Raw genomic sequence first — 20254 nt, 5'->3', positions numbered from 1 at the left:
CAACAAATTGCAGTCGTATTTAGTTTAGCTGCCTTTGAGTGGCATTTGCTAGGCTATAATAAACGACCATTTTCCGTCAATGGAATCTGTGTATTTATGTACGGGCGTACAATAATAAATACTCGAATATGTATGTCCAATAGGCCACTCATGCTTGGATATAGAACAATCCACACTCATATACAGATACAGTAGAGGGAACGTAATTGTAACTGCTGGGTCAAATACACTGCTCAAAAAAATAAAGGGAACACTTAAACAACACAATGTAACTCCAAGTCAATCACACTTCTGTGAAATCAAACTGTCCACTTAGGAAGCAACACTGATTGACAATAAATTTCACATGCTGTTGTGCAAATGGAATAGACAAAAGGTGGAAATTATAGGCAATTAGCAAGACACCCCCCAAAACAGGAGTGATTCTGCAGGTGGTGACCACAGACCACTTCTCAGTTCCTATGCTTCCTGGCTGATGTTTTGGTCACTTTTGAATGCTGGCGGTGTTCTCACTCTAGTGGTAGCATGAGACGGAGTCTACAACCCACACAAGTGGCTCAGGTAGTGCAGTTCATCCAGGATGGCATATCAATGCGAACTGTGGCAAAAAGGTTTGCTGTGTCTGTCAGCGTAGTGTCTAGAGCATGCAGGCGCTACCAGGAGACAGGCCAGTACATCAGGAGACGTGGAGGGGGCCGTAGGAGGGCAACAACCCAGCAGCAGGACCGCTACCTCCGCCTTAGTGCAAGGAGGTGCACTGCCAGAGCCCTGCAAAATGACCTCCAGCAGGCCACAAATGTGCATGTCAGCATATGGTCTCACAAGGGGTCTGAGGATCTCATCTCGGTACCTAATGGCAGTCAGGCTACCTCTGGCGAGCACATGGAGGGCTGTGCGGCCCCACAAAGAAATGGCACCCCACACCATGACTGACCCATCGCCAAACCGGTCATGCTGGAGGATGTTGCAGGCAGCAGAACGTTCTCCACAGCGTCTCCAGACTCTGTCACGTCTGTCACATGTGCTCATGTGCTCAGTGTGAACCTGCTTTCATCTGTGAAGAGCACAGGGCGCCAGTGGCGAATTTGCCAATCTTGGTGTTCTCTGGCAAATGCCAAACGTCCTGCACGGCGTTGGGCTGTAAGCACAACCCCCACCTGTGGACGTCGGGCCCTCATACCACCCTCATGGAGTCTGTTTCTGACCATTTGAGCAGACACATGCACATTTGTGGCCTGCTGGAGGTCATTTTGCAGGGCGCTGGCAGTGCACCTCCTTGCACAAAGGCGGAGGTAGCGGTCCTGCTGCTGGGTTGTTGCCCTCCTACGGCCTCCTCCACGTCTCCTGATGTACTGGCCTGTCTCCTGGTAGCGCCTGCATGCTCTGGACACTACGCTGACAGACACAGCAAACCTTTTTTTCACAGTTCGCATTGATGTGCCATCCTGGATGAACTGCACTACCTGAGCCACTTGTGTGGGTTGTAGACTCCGTCTCATGCTACCACTAGAGTGAGAACACCGCCAGCATTCAAAAGTGACCAAAACATCAGCCAGGAAGCATAGGAACTGAGAAGTGGTCTGTGGTCACCACCTGCAGAATCACTCCTGTTTTGGGGGGTGTCTTGCTAATTGCCTATAATTTCCACCTTCTGTCTATTCCATTTGCACAACAGCATGTGGACAGTTTGATTTCACAGAAGTGTGATTGACTTGGAGTTACATTGTGTTGTTTAAGTGTTCCCTTTATTTTTTTGAGCAGTGTATGTGGTCAAATGGCAGGTTAGCTGATGGGTGTGGGTATTTAACTGCACATTCTGGATTTGTTTAAACTTTAGGTTTTAGTCGTGCAACCGTAGCCTATTACACTCATTATTAATGTTCTAAGAAGTTCGGACTACTTTACTATAGTAAATAGTTAAAGACGTGCTCTGGGACTTTGGAAAATTGTGCTAAACTACGTCAGTGTTTTTTAAACCTCCCGTTTTGAGCTGGGTGATTGTGTCAATGTGTATTTCATTCATGCATAATCTATGAGCAGAATTACTGGGGTGTTCAGGCCCTGAAACCTGCCAGATCTTACAACGCCTGGATAGGTACAGTGCAGAAAGTATTCAGACCCCTTGACTTTTTCTACATTTTGTTATGTTACAGCCTTATTCTAAAATGGATTAAATTGTCCCCCCCCTCCCCCCCCCCTCATCAATCTACACACAATGACAAAGCAAAAACAGGTATTAAAATGAAAAAATGTAATATGACATTTACATAAGTATTCAGACCCTTTACTCAGTACCTAGGTCGAAGCACCTTTGGCACCAATTACAGTCTTGAGTCTTCTTGGGTATGACTCTACAGGCTTGGCACACCTGTATTTGGGGAGTTTTTCCCATTATTTTCTGCAGAGCCTCTCAAACTCTGTCAGGTTGGATGGGGAGCGTTGCTGCACAGCCATTTTCAGGTCTCTCCAGAGATGTTCGATCGGGTTCAAGTCCGGGCTCTGGCTGGGCCACTCAAGGACATTAAAAGACTTGTCCCGAAGCCACTCCTGCATTGTCTTGGCTGTGGGCTTATGGTTGTTGTCCTGTTGGAAGATGAACCATCGCCCCCGTCTGAGGTCCAAAGAACTATGGAGCAGGTTTTCATCAAGGATCTCTCTGTACTTTGCTCCGTTCATATTGCCTCGATCCTGACTAGTCTCCCAGTCCCTGTCGCTGAAAAACATCCCCACAGCATGATGCTGCCACCTCCAAGCTTCACCTTAGGGATGGAGCCAGGTTTCTTCCATATGTAATGCTTGGCATTCAGGCCAAAGAGTTCAATCTTGGTTTTGCCAGACCAGGGAATCTTGTTTCTCATGGTCTGAGAGTCTTTAGATGCCTTTTGGCAAACTCCAAGCGGGCTGTCATGTGCCTTTTACTGAGGAGTGGCTTCCGTCTGGCCACTCTACCATAAAGGCCTGATTGGTGGAGTGGTGCAGTAATGGTTGTCCTTCTGGAAGGCTCTCCCATCTCAACAGAGAAACTCTAGAGCTCCGTCGGAGTGACCATCGGGTTCTTCCTCTCCAAATGTCTATCTCATCCTCTGCAAGCACTCTCGACCGTGCATCTAGACCTAATAGAACACAGTAAATAAATGCATCAGTCTCAAGTCATGCATATTCATATAATTCATATATAATCTGAACTGTATCCCTTCAAACATCTAATAGGGCCATGTATGGACCAGGAGTAATACAGGAGTAATAAACCTAGTGTTACACGGAAACTACTTTTATAAAAAGGTTTCCCACATTCTCCTTTGGCAACCTTTCTTTGCATTGTTTCCCAAAATAGTGTCGTAAAAAGAGCATTAAGCATTTGAATCACTTTTTTCCCGTGTTTGAATGAACAGAGAAAATGAAGTAAAACATTAACATCCGGGGACGTGTTCGTGCTCTTTGACATCACAAAGACCGGTTGTGTCGCTGTAGCTCGTCCACCTTCCACCTCAGATGCGGAAGGCCAACATAGGCAGATGTGGTGGATTGAGACGTAGGCCATGCAAAAAAACATATCTCCAGCTTAAATCGAAGGATTTTGATGCATATTTTTTTGTTATGTAACTTACATTGATGCTTGGGTGCGTCAATAGACCATTTTTAACTGATAATTAACAGACATGGTGGTGTAGCAGGAAGATCTGAATGCCATGAACCAAGAGGTTGTGAGTTCAAATCCCAGGTGAAGACGTGTTGAATCATAATTACTGTATAAATGAACATGCACAATGTAATCATGTATGTCAAAGTGTGTAAAATATGTAAGATGAAAGCACTGTGTGTAGGTATCCCTTACCTTGCCAATAGACAGGTTCACCAATCAGGTCCTTGATGGGCTTGGCAACAGTAACGAGGTGTAATGTGAGTTACAGTGGGGCAAAAAAGTATTTAGTCAGCCACCAATTGTGCAAGTTCTCCCACTTAAAAAGATGAGAGAGGCCTGTAATTGTCATCATAGGTACACTTCAACTATGACAGACAAAATGAGAAAAAAAATTCCAGAAAATCACATTGTAGGATTTTTTATGAATTTATTTGCAAATTATGTTATATTTTTTGCAAAGGAAGGAGACGCGTTCTGTCTCCTAGAGAGGAACGTACTCTGGTGCGAAAAGTTCAAATCAATCCCAGAATAACAGCAAAGGACCTTGTGAAGATGCTGGAGGAAACAGGTACAAAATTATCTATATGCGTAGTAAAACGAGTCCAATATCGACATAACCTGAAAGGCTGCTCAGCAAGGAAGAAGCCACTGGTCCAAAACCGCCATAAAAAGCCAGACTACGGTTTGCAACTGCACATGGGGATAAAGATCGTACTTTTTGGAGAAATGTGCTCTGGTCTGATGAAACAAAAATAGAACTGTTTGGCCATATAAAGTGTTGGTGTTCTTCGGCTTGCAAGCATCATGTTGTGGGGGTGCTTTGCTGCAGGCGGGACTGGTGAACTTCACAAAATAGATGGCAACATGAGGTTGGAAAATTATGTGGCTATATTGAAGCAACATCTCAAGACATCAGTCAGGAAGTTAAAGCTTGGTCGCAAATGGGTCTTCTGAATGGACAATGACCCCAAGCATACTTCCAAAGTTGTGGCAAAATGGCTTAAGAACAACAAAGTCAAGGTATTGGAGTGACCTCAATTCCATTGAAAATTTGTGGGCAGTACTGAAAAAGTGTGTGCGAGCAAGGAGGCCCACATACCTGACTCAGTTACACCAGCTCTGTCAGGAGGAATGGGCCAAAATTCACCCAAATTATTGTGGGAAGCTTGTGGAAGGCTACCCAAAACATTTGACCAAAGCAAACCATTTAAAGGCACTGCTACCAAATACTAATTGAGTGTATGTAAACTTCTGACCCACTGGGAATGTGATGAAATAAATAAAAGCTGAAATAAATCATTCTCTCTACCATTATTCTGACATTTCACATTCTTAAAATAAAGTGGTGATCCTAACTGACCTAAGACAGGGAATATATACTATAATTAAATGTCAGGAATTGTGAAAAACTGAGTTTAAGTGTATTTAGCTAAGGTGTATGTAAACTTCCGACTTCAACTGTACATAATTACATTTTTTAAGTTTATTTGTCCTCACCTGGGATTTGAATTTACAGGGAACTAGACACAGGCCCCCAGAGAATATTCCTTTGGACCATCACACAGCATCCTAAGGACTGGTAAAATAAAACTCTGAGAATGTCCTCAAAAGGTCCTGACATGGTCCTCAGTGACATCCTCGTAACTTACAGGGAACTAGACAAAGGTCCCACAGAGAACGTTTACTTGGGACCATCACGCAATGTCCTAAGGACTAGTACATTTTATGTCATGAGAACATCCACAAAAGATCCTGACATAGTCCTCAGGGACGTCCGTGTAACTTAGAGTGAACTAGACAAAGGTCCCCCAGAGACCGTTCCCTTGGGACCATCCCGCGACATCCTAAGGACTAGTAAAATTAAAGTCCTGAGAACATCATTAAAAGGTCCTGACATGGTCCTCAGTGACGTCTTGGGAACTTACAGGTAACTAGACAAAGGTCTCTCAGAGAACGTTCTCTTGGGACCATCAAGCAACATCTTAAGAACTAGTACATTTTATGTACTGAGAACGTCCTCAAAAGGTCCTGAAATGGTCCTCAGTAACATCCTGGTGACTTACAGGGAACTAAATAAAGGTATCCCAGAGAACATTCCCTTGGGAACTTCACTCAACGTCCTGAGGGCTAGTAAAATAAAAGTCCTGAGAATGTCCTCAAAAGGTCCTGACATGGTCCTCAGTGACGTCCTGTTAACTTACTGGGAACTAGACAATGGTCTCTCAGAGAATGTTTCCTTGGGACCATCACGCAACGTCCTAAGGACTAGTACATTTTATGTCCTGAGAACGTCCGCAAAAGATCCTGACATAGTCCTCAGTGACGTCCTTGTAACTTACAGGGAACTAGACAAAGGTTGCCCAGAGAACGTTCCCGTGGACCAATCTGCGACATCCTAAGGACTAGTAAAATTAAAATCCTGAGAACGTCCTTAAAAGGTCCTGACATGGTCCTCAGTGTCGTCTTGGGAACTTACAGGGAACTAAACAAAGGTCCCTCAGAGAGCATTCCCTTGGGACCATGACTCAATGTCCTAAGGACTAGTAGTATAAAAGTCCCGAGAACGTCCTCAAAAGGTACTGACATGGTCCTCAGTGACGTCCTGGTATCATACCGGGAAGTAGACACAGGTCTCTCAGAGAACGTTCCCTTGGGACCATCATACAACGTCCTAAGGACTAGTACATTTTATGTCCTGAGAACGTCCTCAAAAGGTGCGTACATGGTCCTCAGTGACGTCCTTGTAACTTACAGGGAACTAGACAAAGGTCCCGCAGTGAACATTCACTTGGGACCATCACGCAATGTCCTAAGAACTAGTACGTTTTATGTCCTGAGAACGTCCTCAAAAGATCCTCCCATTGTCCTCAGTGACATCTTGGTAACTTGCAGGGAACTAGACAAAGGTCCCCCAGAGAACGTTCCCTTGGAATCGTCACGCAACATCTTAAGAACTAGTACATTTTATGTACTGAGAACGTCCTCAAAAGGTCCTGAAATGGTCCTCAGTAACATCCTGGTGACTTACAGGGAACTAAATAAAGGTATCCCAGAGAACATTCCCTTGGGAACTTCACTCAACGTCCTGAGGGCTAGTAAAATAAAAGTCCTGAGAATGTCCTCAAAAGGTCCTGACATGGTCCTCAGTGACGTACTGTTAACTTACTGGGAACTAGACAATGGTCTCTCAGAGAATGTTTCCTTGGGACCATCACGCAACGTCCTAAGGACTAGTACATTTTATGTCCTGAGAACGTCCGCAAAAGATCCTGACATAGTCCTCAGTGACGTCCTTGTAACTTACAGGGAACTAGACAAAGGTTGCCCAGAGAACGTTCCCGTGGACCAATCTGCGACATCCTAAGGACTAGTAAAATTAAAATCCTGAGAACGTCCTTAAAAGGTCCTGACATGGTCCTCAGTGTCGTCTTGGGAACTTACAGGGAACTAAACAAAGGTCCCTCAGAGAGCATTCCCTTGGGACCATGACTCAATGTCCTAAGGACTAGTAGTATAAAAGTCCTGAGAACGTCCTCAAAAGGTACTGACATGGTCCTCAGTGACGTCCTGGTATCATACCGGGAAGTAGACACAGGTCTCTCAGAGAACGTTCCCTTGGGACCATCATACAACGTCCTAAGGACTAGTACATTTTATGTCCTGAGAACGTCCTCAAAAGGTGCGTACATGGTCCTCAGTGACGTCCTTGTAACTTACAGGGAACTAGACAAAGGTCCCGCAGTGAACATTCACTTGGGACCATCACGCAATGTCCTAAGAACTAGTACGTTTTATGTCCTGAGAACGTCCTCAAAAGATCCTCCCATTGTCCTCAGTGACATCTTGGTAACTTGCAGGGAACTAGACAAAGGTCCCCCAGAGAACGTTCCCTTGGAATCGTCACGCAACGTTTTAAGGACTAGTACATTTTATGTCCTGAGAAAGTCCTGAAAAGGTCCTGACATGGTCCTCAGTAACATTCTGGTGACTTTCAGGGAACAAAATAAAGGTCCCAGAGAACGTTCCCGTGGGACCATCCCGCGACGACCTAAGGACTAGTAAAATGAAAGTCCTGAGAACATCCTAATAAGGTCCTGACATGGTCCTAAGTGATGTCTTGTGAACTTACATTTAACTAGACAAAGGTCTCTCAGAGAATGTTCCCTTGGGACCATCAGGCAACGTCGTAAGGACTTGTAAAATTTAAGTCCAGAGAACATCCTCAAAATGTCCTGACATGGTTGTCAGTGACATGCTGTTGACTTACAGGGAAATAAATAAACATCCCCCAGAGAACTTTCCCTTTGGGACCATCATTCAATGTCCTAAGGACTAGTAAAATAAAAGTCCTGAGATTGTCCTCAATAGGTCCTGACATGGTCCTCAGTGAAATCCTGGTAAGTTACTGGGAATTAGACAAAGGTCTCTCAGAGAATTACTGTACAAAATTCTTGCAACTAATAGAATGTTATATATATGGGGTATACAATCTTCCCAGCTCTGCAGATTCTGTTGTGAGGAGGCAGAGTCATTAGATCATTTATTTTGGTATTGTCCATATGTAGCTCGTTTTTGGTCACAGGTCCAGGAATGGCTGAAGAATTGCAACATTTGCCTAAAACTAACGCTACAGATAGCAATACTGGGGGATTTGAAAAGCCATAGTCAATCAATCAATAATATAATAATTATTTTGGCAAAGATGTTTATTTTTAATTTACAATCTGTAGAAGCTATGAGAATAGGAAGGTTCAGGTCTTTTGTGAAGCATCACAGCACAGTTGAGAAATGTATGGCAAATAGAAATCCGAAATGGATGATGTTGGAAGATAGATGGGAGGGGTTGGGTGGACCTGAAGGGTAGGACTAATAACAAGATAAACAATATAGGGCATACGGGATCTGTGAAATGTGTATAGGTGCGGAGCTTTTGTGAAATAGCACAGTTACAAGTGGAAATAAAATTGGATGGACAACAGAAATAGAGGAAGGACTAAGAACAAATAAGAGAGAACTATTGTAAAGTGGACTGTGTCTGTAAGATAGGTATAAGATGTAGAAATTGAAGGTAAAAGCAGAAGTGTTTATAAGTTTACTCCAATTGGGGGATTGGTGGTAGGGTCGCGGGGAATAATAAAAAATAAAAATAAAAATAAAAAAGGTCTCTCAGAGAACGTTCCCTTGGGACCATCCTAAGGACTAGTAAATTTCATGTCCTGAGAACGTCCACAAAAGATCCTGAAATAGTCCTCAGTGACGTTCTTGTAACTTACAGGGAACTAGACAGAGGTCCCCCAGAGTTCTAGAGTTTTGTAAAAGGGACGTCTTTGACTAGTGAGACTACTCTGTGAACATTTATGACTAGTGAGGTTAAGCCAAAAGCCTATGGTGTGAATTGTTTCATAAGGGTTTATGACTAGTGATGTTGATACTGATTAAAACTCTAGGGTGTAGGATATTATCAGTAATTAGATAAAATGTAGGTAATGTAAAAAATGAGTTACGGTATCCCAGGAACTAACCCTGAGATAGAAATTAGAAAATATTCCTGCTGGTTATATAAAAAAAATTGTATATAACAACAAATTGATTAGTGTGTTTTGGGAACAGTACTATGTGAGAGAATTGGAGAGAATTTGAATTTTGGATAACAAGAGATTTACATAATAAACTGATTGAAATTTGGATAATACGTTTTTATATATAATGGTTATCTAGGGGTTTCCATCCATCACTGTCCATTTTAGTAATATCACAAGGTACGTGGTGCATTATTCCGATGACCAGCCGGGCAACGTCCGGGAAACCAAAGTCTTTGGGTTCCGGGGGGAATTATGGTTACAAAGCTCAAACTTTGCAGCAGCGGAGAGTCATTGGAATGCACATGGAGTTGTGTTGACGTGAGTAGCTAAGATTTATAATGTTATATATGGATTCTGTGAAGACATGAAGATTTTTTATTTTTATTGTATGCGTGTATAATCGATTACTGGAGATATGATGAAGTAATAATAATAACAATAATATGCAAACTTGCACATACCCCTAAGCAATAAAACTATAAATGCTTATGGGATTTCCTCCGTCCTGATAACACATTTTGAAAAAACACATGCCCTGTTAAATGTTGAACATGTAGAGATTTGTTTTTTAACTTAAGGCTAAAATGTATTGTACTCCCGAGGGAGTTTATGTTTATTTTCCAAACCTTGACGTTCTAAATCAATTTGTGAGTAGGCAAAATGGAAAGTGTCTGATTTCCTGTCTACGCCATCTCAGGCACCAGACTTATTATGGACAAAGAGCGCCATCTACAGGGGACTGATGGACAGTGCAAAGCCAGTTACCTTAGAAAGCTCCCTCCAAAGTTTATATTTTCCCTTCTGAAATTGGCAAATGTATTTTATAAATTTGGCGCATTACATGTTCATCTTAAAATAATAGACACTAATTATTCAAGAGTGGAGGGAGGACTGTGGCCTCCCTGTTAACAGAAGTGACATGTTTTGTTTTGTCTATAATTGAAAACGTTTTGTTCACCTGGTAAAGTAACGTTCGACGGAAAGATTGTAGTGGGAAACAAGTATTTGAGTGGAAGAGAAATGTACCGGGTTATGGTGATTGAGAGGGCTTCTGAGTTAAAGTAAACAGATATGTAGACTTGTGAAAGTAACAAAGAAAGTGTGAAAGAAAGGAAATGGGAAGTTAGTTGGAAAGTAAAATGGAAAGTAAGAATTACAATGTTGAATTGTTTAGACTGATTAAGATTTCACGAAATGTTTATTTTGTCTTTAGGATAGGATGTGGTGTCCCTATCTCTCCATTTGAAATGTTTCCGGAGGCTGTTGCCTTGGGAGAGCAGTTAGTGAAATTCTGCAGATCTATTAGGCATCAAGGTACCCACATCTGGTCATAAAGGGAGCTCCCAATTAAGTAAGGCCTGGCCATTTGTATGTTTTTGTCCTATGTTTTACCACACATACACCAGCACACACACACACAACCAGCCTGTTATGAAAGCTTTGTTAGTAGTGTTAATACCATGTTTGATTAATTGTATGGGGTCTTTTCATTTGGTTTTAGTGGGTTTTTCACAGGTTAGAGAGGGTGTACGTTAAGGGTCACACCAATTAAATGTTTAGAAGTTTTTATTTTCAGAGTTTTAATGGTGTAAATGGATCTACCAGCCTCAAGAATAACTCAAAAGTCATCTGCAAGGTACGTGACAGACAGCTGAGCCCAGAGCCCTCAATCAACTCTTCAGTGCTTTCACTCAACTTCCATTCCTCCCGTATAGAATGGAACATTAAATGGACAGTCCTCTGACCATTCCTTTTCTCCTTCTTCTCACTGTTCGAAATCGATGTGCACCACAGAGCGCTCCCTTAGCGAAGTCATTGACGTCGACACAGAGGGTTCCCCTGTGTTCACGCCCGCTGCTGGTGCTGAGGCTTTCCAGGCAAAGTATACGAAATAAGTAGTTACCAAGATGATCTCCCCTTTCCTGAACAGGAACTCCCTGAAGGTCATGGTTGAGGGACAGAGGTGTGAAACTCTTCCCTGAGGAGGATGAGACCACCACCATCTTGAACATCAAAAGAGGAATTGTCTCTGCCTTAATCGTGCCTGCTTTGGAGGAGGAGAAAAACAAGGACATGGTAAGAGCTGACAACAGTAATTTCCTCACCTGCCAATTATTCAGTGACCTAACATAACAGTCATAAGGTCCATATAGGTCTGGTCATCAAGGCAATTGGATTTTGTGTGTGATATATCAGGGTGATAAATACCAAACAACAAGTTGTTAGAATGACACTAAAGCTGCAGGTCAAAGTCCTTAATAGCCTTGTCTCAAGACAGAATGGCTCCTCCTGTGCTCCATCTATTATATGGAGTTGACCATTCTGGATCTATATACTATTTATAGCCTTTTTAGTAACAGTCGTGAACAGGAAACACAGATACCAAAGCACATTTTGTAAACCTAATAATCGATACTTCCTCTCCTGAAATGGATGTATGGACCTCGCTGAAGTCCTGTAGCTCACTTCATTTACCATCTTGTTTACAAAGCTCTGTTCCACAAGCTTCCATCATACCTCACTTCCCTTTTGAAATATAAAATATGAGATGCCAACCCCCCTCGCAGTGTTTGTCAACTCTTGAGGTCCCGCTTGTCGCCACAACATTTGGTAAATCCGCCTTTATTTTGAATGCATCACAGTTATGGAATACCTTACAAAACAAATGACACCTGGATTGCCTAGTGCCGATGGGGCAATTTAAAACTGCTAAAGGAGTTCACTGAAGTGTGTTGTTTCAATTGATTATTATAACTTGTTGTAATTACCTGATGTAATGTATTTATAGCTTTCTTGTAGTTTTTTATATATATTTTTGTTGTTGTTGCTGTATTGATGTCATTTGTGTCCTCAGGGCACTATTGTAAACGAGACCGTGGTCTCAATTGGGTTCCCCTGAATAAATCAAAGTTATTAAAATAAATAATAATCTTTCACTCTTACAAAAACTCACAACTTTCAGGCCACCCTTCGCGGAGTGTGACACCGACTTCGCCGTTAACTCCAGGGAAGACATAGCCACTGACGTCACCGTCACCAGACACCTGTCCAAATGGGACAGCTTCATTGCCCAGAAAGATCACACCAGCCCCTTGGCTATCATCTCTGGCATGGTAAGAGGAGGGGGAAAAAAACAAATTTGATGGCGATCCTTTACAAAAAACCATTTGGTAATTATTGGATTAAGCATTACATTTGAATAGAATATAATAGTTGTATTAATTTACACCATAAACCCAACATGATTGTTGTTCCTGACGAAGTGTTTGATTCTGGTTCCCCATCAACAGCAATACCCACTGTCCAAGCTGATCAGCAGCACCCAGACTTGCAACTACAAGTTTGACAATCAGAAGAAGCACATGACTGCTGGATCCCGCACTGAGAAGCACATATTCCTGCCTTTCTCCCACCAGTAAGTCCCGACAATTAAAACTCAGTTTTTCCAGTGAATAGTATACTGAGTCTGCAATAATGGTAGCCAAGATATGATCCTGGCCAGTTTGTCATTCATCAAATGTTCTTCCATCCTCTTTCCCAAATGCAGGACTGAGTATGGAGTGTCAACACTGGTGAAACAGACTTTGACTCTCCTAGAGACTAGCAAGATCAACGAAAGAGTCTTCAACCACAGTGAGAATTTCCTCTCATAGTTCCTTTTACTGTTTAACCTTAAAAACTTGACACAACTCAGCTTTTACCAAAATGATGAACAGTATGTGTACTGTACCAGGCGACCATTACAACATTTCTTCTATTTTACTCTCTGAAGATGAAGCCAACCTCAAGGGTCTGCCCATGGAGGCTGCTGAGGACAAAGCTGTCGTCCAAACCGGAAATGCTGCTCTTGCCACCATGAGGGAACTGAACACCCATGTCCGAGACCAACCAGGGCCACCAGCGTGACAGCACCTTCCAGAGACTCGTGGCCGAACTCCGTGGACTGAAGGGTGACACTTTGAGCCCCGCCGTCCCCGAGATGGTGTCCGTGTCGCACACCCTGACCTGGCAGGCCCTGGCTCATTGTGGTACCCCCGAGTGCAGCAGCGCCATGCTCCAGCCCCTTGGGACCTTTGGGACTGAACCTATTGAGGTTGACACTGCCGTCTATGCCCTGGGACTCCTGCCCCACCCGTCCCGCCTCCTGGTCAAAGACATGCCCAGCATGGGTCAGTACAAACAGAGCAAGCCCATCATGTTTTCTCTAGGAAACGTTGTCAGAAAGTCCCAAACGTATACTGTACTTGGTTAAGAATGGTGACAGACAATGACTTATGGTTTCAGTTTAGTTGAATAAACATTGTGGTCAAAATGTTCATTGCCACCCTCTTGTTTTGTGTTACTATGCTCTACCAGGCTGAGGGCAAAGTCACCCCCAAGATCGCAGCTGTGTCTGAGTTCCTCACCTCCCTTCTGGCTGCTGAATGCACTGGAGAGAAGGATCTGACATTCCTGACCCTGAGGGTATGTTGTTGCTCAACCAATCAGCTTCTTCCCACCTAATCATATGGCATGGAAAGTTCGACATCATTGCTTGTTTATCTGAATCTCTCTTTATGTAATGGCGTCCAGGTTGTTGGAAACGTTGGAGAGGCCATGGAGGCTGCCGACGCCATCATGAAGACCACCCTGCTGAAGTGCATGAGACAGTCCGCCACAACCCTGCAGGTGCAGCTCGCCGCCATCGAGGCCTTCAGACGCCTGTCTGTGACCGATGAGGTAAACTATATGAAAAAAATATCAATAAAATGGGCCTGTATTCAAAAAGTGTCTCTGAGAAAAGTGATGATCTGGGATCACATACCCCCTTATCCATATAATGTTATTCATTATGATCTAAATGGGGCAAACTGATCCTATATCACCACTCCTACTGTGAAACTCTTTGTGAATAAGGGTTCTGCACTGATATACTGTAGCACACATTGTCTTTTCTCGAATGCATTGACTTATTAGCTGCCATTTTGTTTTCATTTCCAGGTTTGCTCTAACCTCCATTGAGTGAGCTTATACGATAAGGGTGCCGTGCAGAAGAGACTGGCAGCCTACCTGATTCTGATGAGGACACCTGAGGCAAGTGACCTGGAGCTGGTGAAGAAATACTGAAGCCATCGATGCAGGAGCAGAAACCAGAGGTCCAGGAGCAGAAAGCTCTGGTCAAGGCCTTTGTGACCTCTCACATCTACAACATCATCCACTCCAATGACCCCGAGACCTTGAAGTATGTATAAACATCCTCTGAAAGAGACTGTCATAATATTGACCACCAAACCAGTCAACTAGGGTTAGAGCGTTGGATCAGTAACCGAAAGGTTGCTGGATCGAATCCCCGAGCTGACAAGGCAAAAAATCTGTCATTCTGTCCCTGAACAAGGCAGTTAACCCACTCATCCCCAGTAGGCCATCATTGTAAATAAGAATTTGTTCTTAACTGACTTGCCTAGTTAAAAGGATCGGCCCCTTTTTTTCAGTTTTCGCCTAAAATGACATACCCAAATCTAACTGCCTGTAGCTCAGGACCTGAGGCAAGGATATGCATATTCTTGATACCATTTGAAAGGAAACACTTTTAAGTTTGTGGAAATGTGAAATGAATGTAGGAGAATATAACACATTAGATCTGGTAAAAAATAATACAAAGAAAGAAAACATGCGTTGTTTTGTATTTTTTGTACCATCATCTTTCAAATGCAATAGAAAGGCCATAATGTATTATTCCAGCCCTGGCGCTGTTTAGATTTTGGCCACTAGATGGCAGCAGTGTATGTTCAAAGTTTTAGACTGATCCAATGAACCGTTGTATTTCTCTTCAAATTATTGTATCAAGACTGCCCAAATGTGCCTAATTGGTGTCTTAATCAATTTTAAGCTCATAACTGTGCACTCTTCTCAAACAATGGCATGGTATTCTTTCACTGTAATAGCTACTGTAAATTGGACAGTGCAGTTAGATTAAATGTCTATTATTGTAATATTCATATGTAATACTTTGGAGGGATCAATATGTATGAACTGAGTTTGCACTGTCGTAGTCCCCAGTAGATGTCGCTCTCCGTCCATAATAAGTCTGGCACCTGAGACAACAGGGAAACAGATGCAGTCTCCATTTTGCCTACTCACAAATTGGTTTAGAAATCATCTTTTGGGATATCAATGAAAACTCCATCGGGAGAACAATAAATTGTAGCCTTAAGTTTAGTTAACAGAAAATCATGTTCAACATTCATTCATTGGTTCATTGGTTCTACAACTCATATAAAGGGTCTGACCTTTTCGTTTGTGCCTTTGACACCAACACCAACCACAAGGGGGGGGGGGGGGGGGGGGTCCTGAGACACAAAGGGGGGAATACTATCCCAGACCCATGATGAGCCTCGTCGAGACAATGTGGGGGGATCGAACACTGTACGAGGCTGCCCGATCAGGAAACAAATCAAGTTGTAAACTTCCCCACGAGAACAAAGAGGAGCGGACAAGCTCCTCGACGGGGATAACCTTAGAATACATCTGAGATATCACTGAGGTGTTCCACACTTGTTGTAAAAGAAGTCCAGTGGACTTTCCACCTCCAAAAATAAATGGTAACAATAATCATTCCTTGCCATGTGTAGTCCCAACTACAATGCAACTAGTTTGGACTACACATGGCAAGATCTGGTAAAGGAGAAACTTATGGAAAAGAAAAAAGGAGACACCTGCATTACTAGCTGTTTGGGGTTTTAGGCTGGGTTTCTGTACAGCACTTCGAGATATTAGCTGATGTACGAAGGGCTATATAAAATAAAATTGATTGATTGATTGATTGACATGGAATATTTTTTGAATGAATACAGATTGGAGGATCGCACAGAACTTTTGGAAAGGATTGAGGAGAAAATGGGACAGGATGAGTGTGAGGATGAATTAAATGTGGTGGCAGGTGCAGTGATGACTTCTGAGAAGAAGTTGAGTGTAGAGGGAAGTAGTGAGGTGAGGAAGGTGGGTGTCAAGTGCAAAAACAGGGATACGAGGATCGCCGAGTTCGGGCCTCATCCCAAGGATGAGAAGGATGATTTTGTCCCAGTGGGAGTGAGATTTGTAGAGGGAATGGATCCTTACTGTTTGGTAGATCCATATGTGGTGTCAGGTTGGGTGGAGGAGATGTTGGGGACTGTTGAGTTGGTGAAGGAAACTCGGAGTGACTCGTGATTATTTATTGTGTTTTCTCTGCCCAGAGGCAGAGGGCGCTCTGGATTACGAGATTAGGAACAAGAATTGTGACGTGCTTTGCAGGGTACTGTTGAAAGGAGTGATAACAGGGGTGGCAAAAGTCTTGAGGATGAGCAGTTGAAATTGAAGACTCCGGGTGTCTGTAACGCTTGCCGTTTGATGAAACGTAGATCTGGTGGGTAAACTGAGAAGACATTATATGTCATGCTGAGTTTTGATGCAGAGTCGTTACCAGACAAGGTCAAGATAGGAAGTGTCAGTTATCCAAAAATATGACAGTGTTTTAGGTATCGAGGTTATGGGAACATTGCAGCAGTGTGTAGGAGAGAGATGCCAAGATGTGAGAAGTGTGCAGGAGGGCATGAGACGAAGGAATGTGTGGTATCAGTGGAGAAAGTTGTGTATGCTAGTTGTGGGGGTGATCATGGGGCTGAAGATCGGAGGTGTCCGGTGAGAGAAAGACAGATTGAGGTTGCCAGGGTTAGAGTAATACAGGAAGTTTCATAAGCCGAAGCAGTGAAGAGTGGTAGAGGAAGATGGGTATAGGGTGAGGGATCCTGAGAGGATTCCTGTGAGTAGACAGAGAGCAAGAGAGAGTGATGGGAAGAATGTGTTTCAGTAAGGTGGGCTATTTAGCATTTATAGCCATGGTTGTTAATTGTACTGCAGAAATTAATCAAAAGTCACAGAAAATAGAGGTTGTAGTGTCAGTGGCAGAGAAGTACTTGGGATTGTGAGGATTTACTGCTGAACAACTGCAGGGGGTGTTGAGTGGTCTGGAGTAGAAATAGGTAGGGTTAAAACTTCTTAATGCTAGGCGTCCCGCTAGCTGTACAACTTCCGGTGACACTGTAGGGCGTACAATTCAAATAAATAATCATAAAAATTATGGATATTGAACATTTAGGTACATACAAGTGTCTTATGACGGTTGAAAGCTTAAATTCTTGTTAATCTAACTGCACTGTCAGATTTACAGTAGGCTTTACAGCGAAAGCATGTCATGCGATTGTTTGAGGGCGGTGCCCCACATCCAAATATTTTTCCACCGGCACAGGTTTCATAAATTCACAAATAGCGATTTAAATATTTACTTACTTTTTGAAAATCTTCCTCTGATTTGTCATCCAATGGGTCCTAGCTATAACATGTAGTGTCGTTTTGTTCGATAAAATCCTTCTTTATATCCCAAAAAGTCAGTTTCTTTGGCGCCATCGATTTGAGTAATCCATTTGTTCAACATGCCAAGATAGGAATCTGAAAAACTACCCCTAAACTTTGTTTTAACAAGTCAAAATACATTTTTATTTCATCCTCAGATACCCTAAAATGTAATCAAACTATAATATTTCATACGGAAAGAAGTATGTTCAGTAGGAAACTAATATTAACAGGTGCGCGTTGTCTTCATTGCGTGCGCACACGAATTTCCAAGCAGGTGTCCTTGTACTAAAACTCATTATTCTTACTCGTTTTGGAAGAAACAAGCCTGAAACCTTGAACAAAGACTACTGACACAGAGTGGAAGCCATAGGAATTGCATGCTGGGAGTTAGACTTAATTATTTCCCTATACTTTCCGTTAGAAGTGCATGGGCTCTCAAAAAAAAATTCTGGTGGGTTTTTCTTTGGATTTTCTTCTACCATATCTATTGTGTTATAGTCTCCTAAATTATTTTAACATTTCTACAGACTTCAGAGTATCTTCTTTCCAATGGTACCAATTATATGCATATCCTGGCTTCAGGGCCAGGCAGTTTACTTTGGGCAAGTCAGTCAGGCGGAAATTGAGAAAAAAAGGACCCTAGCCCTAAGAAGATTTAAATAGTGGAATGGGTGTTTTTAGGGGGGGGAGAGGCCTAATCAAATCAAATAAAATGTGCCAAACACGACAGAGAAATGCTTACTTATAAGCCCTTAAACAACAATGCAGTTTTAAGAAAAATAAGTGTTTAATTTAAAATAAAAGTAGCAAATAATTAAAGAGCAGCAGTAAAATAACAATAGTGAGGCTATATACAGGGGGTACCGGTACAGAGTCAATGTGCGGGGGCACCGGTTAGTCGAGGTAATTGAGGTAATATTTACATGTAGGTAGAGTTATTAAAGTGACTATGCATAGATAGTAACAGAGAGTAGCAGCAGCGTAACAGAGGGGGGCAATACAAATAGTCTGGGTAGCCATTTGATTAGCTGTTCAGGAGTCTTATGGCTTGGGGGTAAAAGCTGTTAAGCAGCCTTTTGGACCTAGACTTGGCACTCCGGTACCGCTTGCCGTGCGGTAGCAGAGAGAACAGTCTATGACTAGGGTGGCTGGAGTCTTTGAAAAATGTCCTTCATCTGACACCGCCTGGTATAGAGGTCCTGGATGGCAGGAAGCTTGGCCCCAGTGATGTACTGGGCCGTACGCATTACCATCTGTAGTGCCTTGCGGTCAGAGGCCGAGCAGTTGCCATACCAAGCAGTGATGCAACGAGTCACGATGCTCTCAATGGTGCAGCTGTAGAACTTTTTGAGGATCTGAGAACCCATGCCAAATCTTTTCAGTCTCCTGAGGGGGAATAGGCTTTGTCGTGCCCTCTTCATGGCTGTCTTGGTGTGTTTGGACCATGATAGTTTGTTGGTGATGTGGACACCAAGGAACTTGAAGCTCTCTACCTGTTCCACTACAGTCCCGTGCTTGGTCCTCCTTTTCCTGTAGTCCACAATCATCTCCCTAGTCTTGATCACGTTGAGGGAGCGGTTGCTTTCCTGGTCTCATCGTTGTCGGTGATAAGGCCTACTACTGTTGTGTCATTGTAAAACTTAATGATGGTGTTGAAGTCGTGCCTGGCCATGCAGTCATGAGTAAACAGGGAGTACAGGAGGGGACTGAGCACGCACCCCTGAGGGGCCCCTGTATTGAGGATCAACATGGCGGTTGTGTTGTTGCTTAACCTTACCGTCAGGAAGTTCAGGATCCAGTTGCAGAGGGAGGTGTTTTGTCCCAGGGTCCTTAGCTTAGTGATGAACTTTGAGGGCAATATGGTGTTGAATGCTGAGCTGTAGTCAATGAGTAGCATTCTATTCATTTGAATAAGTGGTAGCGTAATTTTCCTTTTTCCCTATTTTGTATTATTGTATCTAATAATTTAATGTACCGTAGATAGGCCGTAACTGAACTCACACACCAGTAAAGTAGGTGGCGGTAAATGCACCTAAAAGTTGGATGCGATCTGCCAAGCAAATCCTAAAGAAGAAGAAGAATCCGCCTGGATTTAGGACCACACAGACACCACAGAGCGTGCTGACAGGCTGTGTGAAGGCAAAGCTTCTTAAAGGCTACGGTATAATACCAGCACGGGACGGATGAGCAGAGGCAGCTGCTGTCGAGTTGTAAAAACAAGCAGAGCATAAACTGGCTACTCTTTAGTTGACTGATCTAGCTGGCAAGGTAACTGCTGTATGACAGAAAAAAATATAGTATTCTCAGTGCTGAGCTAGTAGTATAACTGACTTGTTACGTTAGCTAATGTTTCATTCCCTCTCGACTGAAGTGAATGAACTACTACCAGCTAGTTAGCTAGCTAATAGCTACCACAGCCAGTTCAGCTCTAGCTATCCTCTAGCAACAGCTGTTTTGTGTATATAAATGTTTTATAGCCTTTGTTTATTCCCATTTCAACACAAGTACATTTGATGATGTACTATTGTACCATTAGCTAGCAGAGCTAGCCAGAAGTTGGGTAATGTTACCTAGCTAGCGCACTAACTTTAGCTATTATTTTTACCCTCAATCACACTCGACCTGAATTAACGATGAAACCAGCGGCCAAAAGATT

General features: G+C 43.0%; 1 pseudogene; it reads left to right on the top strand.

The window, feature by feature from the left end:
• The first annotated feature begins 11006 nt into the window (after positions 1 to 11006).
• Positions 11007 to 15529, top strand: LOC129825620 (apolipoprotein B-100-like; annotated as a pseudogene).
• The last annotated feature ends 4725 nt before the right edge of the window (positions 15530 to 20254 follow it).

The sequence above is a fragment of the Salvelinus fontinalis genome, chromosome 27 (assembly GCF_029448725.1).
Source record: "Salvelinus fontinalis isolate EN_2023a chromosome 27, ASM2944872v1, whole genome shotgun sequence".
Taxonomy (NCBI): Eukaryota; Metazoa; Chordata; class Actinopteri; order Salmoniformes; family Salmonidae; genus Salvelinus; species Salvelinus fontinalis.
The sequence above is the reverse complement of the archived record's forward strand: the minus strand, read 5'-3'. Positions and strand labels throughout refer to the sequence as shown.